The 7,088-nt window shown below is 37.3% G+C and overlaps 1 protein-coding gene across 1 annotated transcript in view; it reads left to right on the forward strand.

Annotated features, from left to right (window-relative positions):
* The window catches only part of LOC106867554 (tripartite motif-containing protein 2), a 106,390-nt gene that overhangs the window by 53,198 nt on the left and 46,104 nt on the right, over positions 1 to 7,088 (forward strand). The window lies entirely within an intron of this gene.

The following is a 7,088-nucleotide window of genomic DNA, read 5'->3' on the forward strand; positions in this document are numbered from 1 at the left end:
CAGTAAAAGATATACCTGTACACACACACACACACACACACACACACACACTTTCTCTCTCTCTCTCTCTCACACACACACACACGCACACACTTTCTCTCTCTCTCACACACACACACACGCACACACTTTCTCTCTCTCTCACACACACACCTTTATTTATGAGTGTGCCTTTGTGTCTCTTTGTCTCCCACCACTACTTGACAACCGGTGTTGGTGTGTTTGTGTCCCCATAACTTAGTGGTTTAGCATAGCAACCAATAAAATAATTCCCAGGTTTAAAAAGAAGTATCGGGGCCAATTCATTCAACTAAAGTTCTTCAGGGCTGTGCACCAACGTGGCTGCAGTCTAATGATTGAAACAAGCAAAAGATAAATGGAAAACATCTAATTCTGAACAACCTGAAATCTTAAATATACTGAAGACAGTTGTATCTTGTTATTTTCTCCTTTTGTTATTCAATTCTCAATGCAAAAACGAACAAAGAAGATAAGCTAAATATGTTTTCATTGAAAAATCTTCCTTCTTTATCTTTCCCATCTGATTCCAATGAGAGAAGACATATAACTTATCTGAACCGCAAATCACAGTTCCGTCATGGCAGTAGTTTTTTTCGAGCAGATACTTCTATAAAGATACATAATTTGAAGGAAAATATTGGCTAAAATAACAGATTGCAGTGCATTGAATGTAACAGAATACTGTGTCAATGTAGCAGCCGATTATGATTCACAGATTTAAAGTTGGAATAAATCAGTTCCCTTATTTAGTATTTGGGTCTGTGAGTAAGTAATTTCCTTTGCAAGAACCATTCTTGAAATATTTCTTTATTTATTTTAAGAAAGGTGTGGTTTTCTTACACTTTGCTTAGGGTTGTCTGCTATCTTTGCTCTCTTTATGAAAAATAGATCATCTGGAGAAAAAAATCTGGAGAGAAAATCTTCCACATCTGATTTTTCTTGTACAAATTTCATATGCAACACACAGACACAGACATACAAAGATACAAACATACAGACACACAGACGCACACACACACACACACACACACACACACACACACACACACACACACACACACACACACACACACACACACACACACACACACACACGCGCGTAGACATGCAGATACTGACACATAAAGCCTCAGCTACATACACATACATTTTCATACACAGATTCATACATAGACACACAAAGACATACATAGCTACACACATACAGATACACACAGACACTTAAATACTCAGGTACCAAACTCAGTCATTCACATGATGATTTCAAGGATGTAGAGTTAGGAGGGACGAGTAAAATGGATGGTTTGCTGTTTGTGATCCCGTAAAGGGGAGAGAATTTTTTTCTTACGGTAAATTCAGTTGAAGACCACTTGATCAAATATATAAGTTGATTACAACTACTGTGAAAAGATTATACAAGTCTGGGGGAAGGTGGATATGATATGAGTGGAGAAAGGTAACTAACATCTGATGGTAAACAGAGTTGTTAAAAGGAGGAAATAACAAAGAAATTATCTGACAGGTGAAATATTTTGTCACATATAAGCTGGGCTTTGTTGGCACACAGCATGCCGAACCTGTTAAAGTGAAGAATTGATTTGCCAAATTCCTGGTCTAAATTAGAGCGAAAAGGATAAATAAGAAAGGAATGAGAGCAAATAAAATCATCAAGGGAAAATTAGGAGTGGATTTAAAGAGATTATCAGTTGACCGGACATTCAGCTAACAGGCACGGACTGAAGAGTGTTTGAGAGCTACAACACACACACAGACACAGACACACACACACACACACACACACACACACACACACACACACACTATATATATATATATACATATATGTACACATATATACATGCATACATGCACACATTCATACATATACATACATATACATACAAACATATATATGCATATGTACATTTATATATATATATATATATATATATATATATATACACACACACATGCACACATACATACACAAATACATAAATACACACACACATACATACATAGATGTAAATATATAGATGGATTAAATATATATATATATATATATATATATATATATATGTATATATATATAATGTGGGAGAATATACAAAAAATAACAACAGACGAGGACAGGTGGTGTAAATAACAAAAGTATATATTAGTATGACGCTCGGGAATACGGAAAGTCTTTGACGTTTCGAGCTACGCTCTTCAACAGAAAGAATACGGAGACAAGGAGAAAAACACGGAGAAAAAAAATTGAATAGTGTTCAGTCAACGGTCAATCATAATCATCATTGTCATCATTTAACGTCTGTTTTTCATGCTGGCATGGGTTGGACTGTTGGCAAGACACTTACACACACACACACACATGATATATATTATAAACAAGAAAGATTTTGGAAAGTCTTAAAGGAAGGTGACAATTGAAAAGATCAGCAGCTGGATTGTAGGGGAGCTGGGTGTCAGGCATATTTAGCTGAGGGAAAAAGCAGGAAAGTAGAGAGAGTTGAGTGTGTTTGGTAATGTGAGGAGCAGAGATGTGAGACAAGAGTGTAAGAGAGAACCGAATTGTTGTCATGAGGGAAAAGCATGTCTGAAAAAAACGGAAGCACACTTGTGATTGCTGCTGATGACAAGAAAGAAACCTAGGAATCTTGTGATGAGAGGTTGTTGAATGAGGAGACTACATGGGACGGAGAGGTGAGAACTGATGTTGAGCCAGCAAGCCTATGTCACAGTAATCCAGTAACTGTACAGATGTCTGTCTGTGGTGACCTCATTTGTCATTTCCTCTGCTGAAAATCCTATGGCAGTGGAGAAGTGGCAACGATCTATGCAGACAGAACCAGATCTACAGCTGGACTGAAGAGTCACCCGAGAGGTCGTGGATGGAGAGTCAGAAATGCCATTGATGAGGAAGCGCAAAGACATGGCTATCATCTGCGAAAATGGAGCAATTACCACACACACATGCACACATGTTTAGTGTCTAAAGTTAAAATGAGAAATACATGTAAGACTGAGCTATTGTAATACAAAAGTATTACAAAAGCCTTGGAGTACTTTCAGTATATTAGAAGAGGAGCACCAAGGGAAGATGAAAGAGGCTAAATTGGATGGGCAAGAATGGACTTTATATATACATGTGTGTGTGTGTATGCTTGTATGTGTATGTGTGTATGTATGCATATATGTGTGTATACACACACACATACAAACACATAAAGATAGATAGATACACTTACATTTATATATATGTATATTTGTATTTATGTGTATATATATATATATATATATATATATATATATATATATATATATATATATATATACACACACATATATATATACATGTATGTATATATATATATATACACACATACATACATATATGTATAAACACAATCACACATACACACATGCATGCACACACACATAAATATATATACATATATGTATGAATATATATGTATTATGCATAGATCAATAGTAGCTGGCAATCTGCCATAGTACATTACTAAACATAGCCTCGACCAATTAGGACTCGGTATGAAGTAATTGACATTATATTATCAATGCCAGCTAATTACTTTGCCAACCAACCAAAACGTTTCTTTCATTCATATTTGTTTTATCTAATAATCTTTCTGTCTCTCTTCCTCTGTTTGTAAGCAGCTGTTTACTTATCTATCTATCTATCTATCTATCTATCTGTCTATCTAGCTACCTACCTACCTACCTATCTATCTATCTATCTATCTGTCTATCTATCTATCTATCTATCTATCTATCTATCTATCTATCAATTAGTCTCCCCCCCCTCTCTCTCTCTTTTGTCATCACTCTGTATACATCTGATTACCAGTCAGAATAACAGAACACGAACCTCCCACCATTGGAAGATGTTCTTTGATGTGTCTGTAGAGTACATAGGTTAAAACATTGACACTATTCCCATTGACAATGAAACTGGGACTGAAGGCTTATATTTTATAGTGTTAGTCAGGAGAAAGATTTGGCACCAATAACCTTTGTCTCCATGGACTTTGTCCCTATGGACTTCATTTCCTTGCTTGAATGTAGGAAAATTGGTGCTATTGAAGGTACTACATTCATGTGGGCGCTTGGTACAGTAACAGCATGGCCACACCTATTACAATATTTAAATCTATTGATGGATGGCAAATCACCTGAATCATTAGAGTATCATTAGGATAAAATGCTTTGTGGTATTTGTTATAACCCTTGTGAGGGCACATGACGTAGTTAGGGTGTTGCACTAACAGTTGTGAGATTGTGTGTTCAATTCATTGACTGGGCAGTGCATTGCGTTATTAAGCAAAACACGTCACATCATGTTGCACTGTGGTCACCTTGACATCTGATATGCAGCTCACTTGTGCACCTGTTCAGGCACTTTTGATTTGATGGAGAGAAGGAGTTTATGTAGGGCCAAACATTTGATCATTATAAACAAATCATCTCAACAGATTGTTCAGGAATAAATCGCAGAAGTGTCTTCCTCAGACTCAAGCCACTGCTGTTAATTAATTTGTTATATATCTTTGTACTCTGAGTTCAAATCCAGCTAAGGTCAGCTTTGTTTTTCATTCTTTTGTTGGGGTTTAATAAAATGAAATATTAATCCTGGGTAAACTTGAATGAAATGGCTTGCATTATTTTTTCTGATACTTTGTTTTCTGAATTTTAGGGGTCATAGAACCAGGGCCGTCTTAGTAGCTTTATAGCACCCTAGGTAAATCAATGCATTGTGCCCTAAAGTATCTATTTATTGACAGCAAGCTACAACAGAGATCAGAATAGGGACCCTAAAACTGTAAGGCCCCTGGGCAAATCAATGCACAGGCTCTATAACACTTATATATTGACAGCAAACCACAACATTCATAGATCAGAATTGAGCCCCTAGCACTTATGGGGGAAAGGATGAGTCGATTGCATCGACCCTAATGTTCAACTGGTACTTGTTTTATCGACCTCAAAAGGATGAAATGTAAAGTCAACTTCAGTGGAATTTGAACTCAGAACGTAAAGACAGATTAAATGCTGCTAAGCATTTTTCCCAGCTTGCTAACCATTCTGCCAGCCCACCACCTTCCCTCAACTCAAGATAACACCAATAAAAGTAGCCAGAATAAGAAAGGTCAGCAAGTGAAAGAAGTTTCCAGAACCTGTTATTTCTTTTCTACTTTAGGCACAAGGCCTGAAATTTTGGGGGAGAGGGCCAGTTGATTACATTGACTACAGTATGCAACTGGTACTTAATTTATCAACTCCGAAAGGATGAAAGGCAAAGTTGACCTTGGCAGAATTTGAACTCAGAATGTAAAGACAGACGAAATACCGCTAAGCATTTCGCCCGGCATGCTAACATTTCTGCCAGCTCGTCACCTAGAATCTGTTATTTCTGTTACAACTAAACACTTCATAAGTTGTATGCATGTTGGTCTTGTTTGTTTAACACTAGGTCAGGCTTGACTGGGAAAGCCTACAATCAAAGCTGTACCAACCATGACCTCACCATCTTATTTTCAGGCATTGTGAACTTTGGATGATAATAACCAATATGTCTTATGTAAAAACGGTATGGTGTATTTTAGGAGAATTAAGCTGCTCTTTCTAGCAGATTGAGAGATCACATGTTCCCTTTTGTTGAATGTTAGTGAGACATGGATGATGCTTAGGAATGAAGCAGTTGCAATCCCTAAAACAAAATAGCAAGAAGGATGAAGTAGAAATAAACTCAGGGAGTAGCTGGACTTTAAAGACATCAGCTGATGTACGCAGGAGAGATGATGGCAGTGGTATAGACATGTGATGTAATTCAGTAACGAGGGAATGATGTAAAAGTGTGATGTGATGATTGCAAAAGACAGACCTGGTAGAGTAAAACCAATAAAGTTGGAGGTGAAAGTATTGAAATTGGATCTGTGGAGGGGTGAGGAGAGCACTCGCAAGGGGAGATAATATAGGATGAACTGGTGTGGAGATTGGCTGATGCAGTGTTGACTCATTTGAAACTCCATGATAACATGGAGAAAGATAAATGTTATCATGGTGATGATAATGATGATGATGTTGACAATGGTGGTGATGTTAATGATGATCATAATAACGATGATGATGTTAACGAATATGATGGTATATATATATATATATATATATATATATATATATATATACACATACATACACATATATACATACATACACATATGAGAAAGTGTATATAAGTGTGTGTTAATGTGTGTGTGCGTATGTGCGTATGTGGTGTACACATGTGTATGTGCATATGTTTGTGTTTGTATGTGCACGTGCATGCATATATGTGTGTGAATATGTCAGTATAGAAGTCTGTATATGTGTGTGTGGGTGCAATCATATGTGTGATTGTGTAAGTGTGTGTGCATACGTGCATGTGCATGTGTTTGTCTGCATCTGTGTGTGTGTGTGTGTGTGTGTGTGTGTGTGTGTGTGTGTGTGTGTGTGTGTGTGTGTGTGTGTGTGTGTGTGTGTGTGTGTGTGTGTGTGTGTGTGCATAGGCTGATACAAATCTATTGACATCGAATGATGTTTAATATCACATTGATATTATATTTGCTACTCTTACCACCACCACTGCTGCTACTGCTGCTACTGCTGCAGCTGGGGGAAGATGGTAATGATGATGATGATGATAATAATGATGATGATGATAATGATGATGATGGTGGTGGTGATGATGATGATAATAATGATGATGATGATGATGATGATGATGGTGGTGGTGATGATGATGATGATGATGACGACTACAAGAATGCTGGCAGATGCTTTAAATTTAGTCCATACTGGATATCACAGTTCTGGAAAATTCCCTTTTCCTGGGTTTTCTGCTCCCTCCTGCTCCCCCTCTTTCCCCGTCCCCACGATTCCCTCCTTCCCCTCCTCCTACACATTCCTTTCCACACATTTTGTGTAATATATTAGCATTTCTGATGGTTACAGAAATGATTATGATTATGATGATGATGATGGTGGTGGTGGTGGTGGTGGTGGTG

The sequence above is a fragment of the Octopus bimaculoides genome, chromosome 13 (genome assembly GCF_001194135.2).
Source record: "Octopus bimaculoides isolate UCB-OBI-ISO-001 chromosome 13, ASM119413v2, whole genome shotgun sequence".
NCBI lineage: Eukaryota > Metazoa > Mollusca > Cephalopoda > Octopoda > Octopodidae > Octopus > Octopus bimaculoides.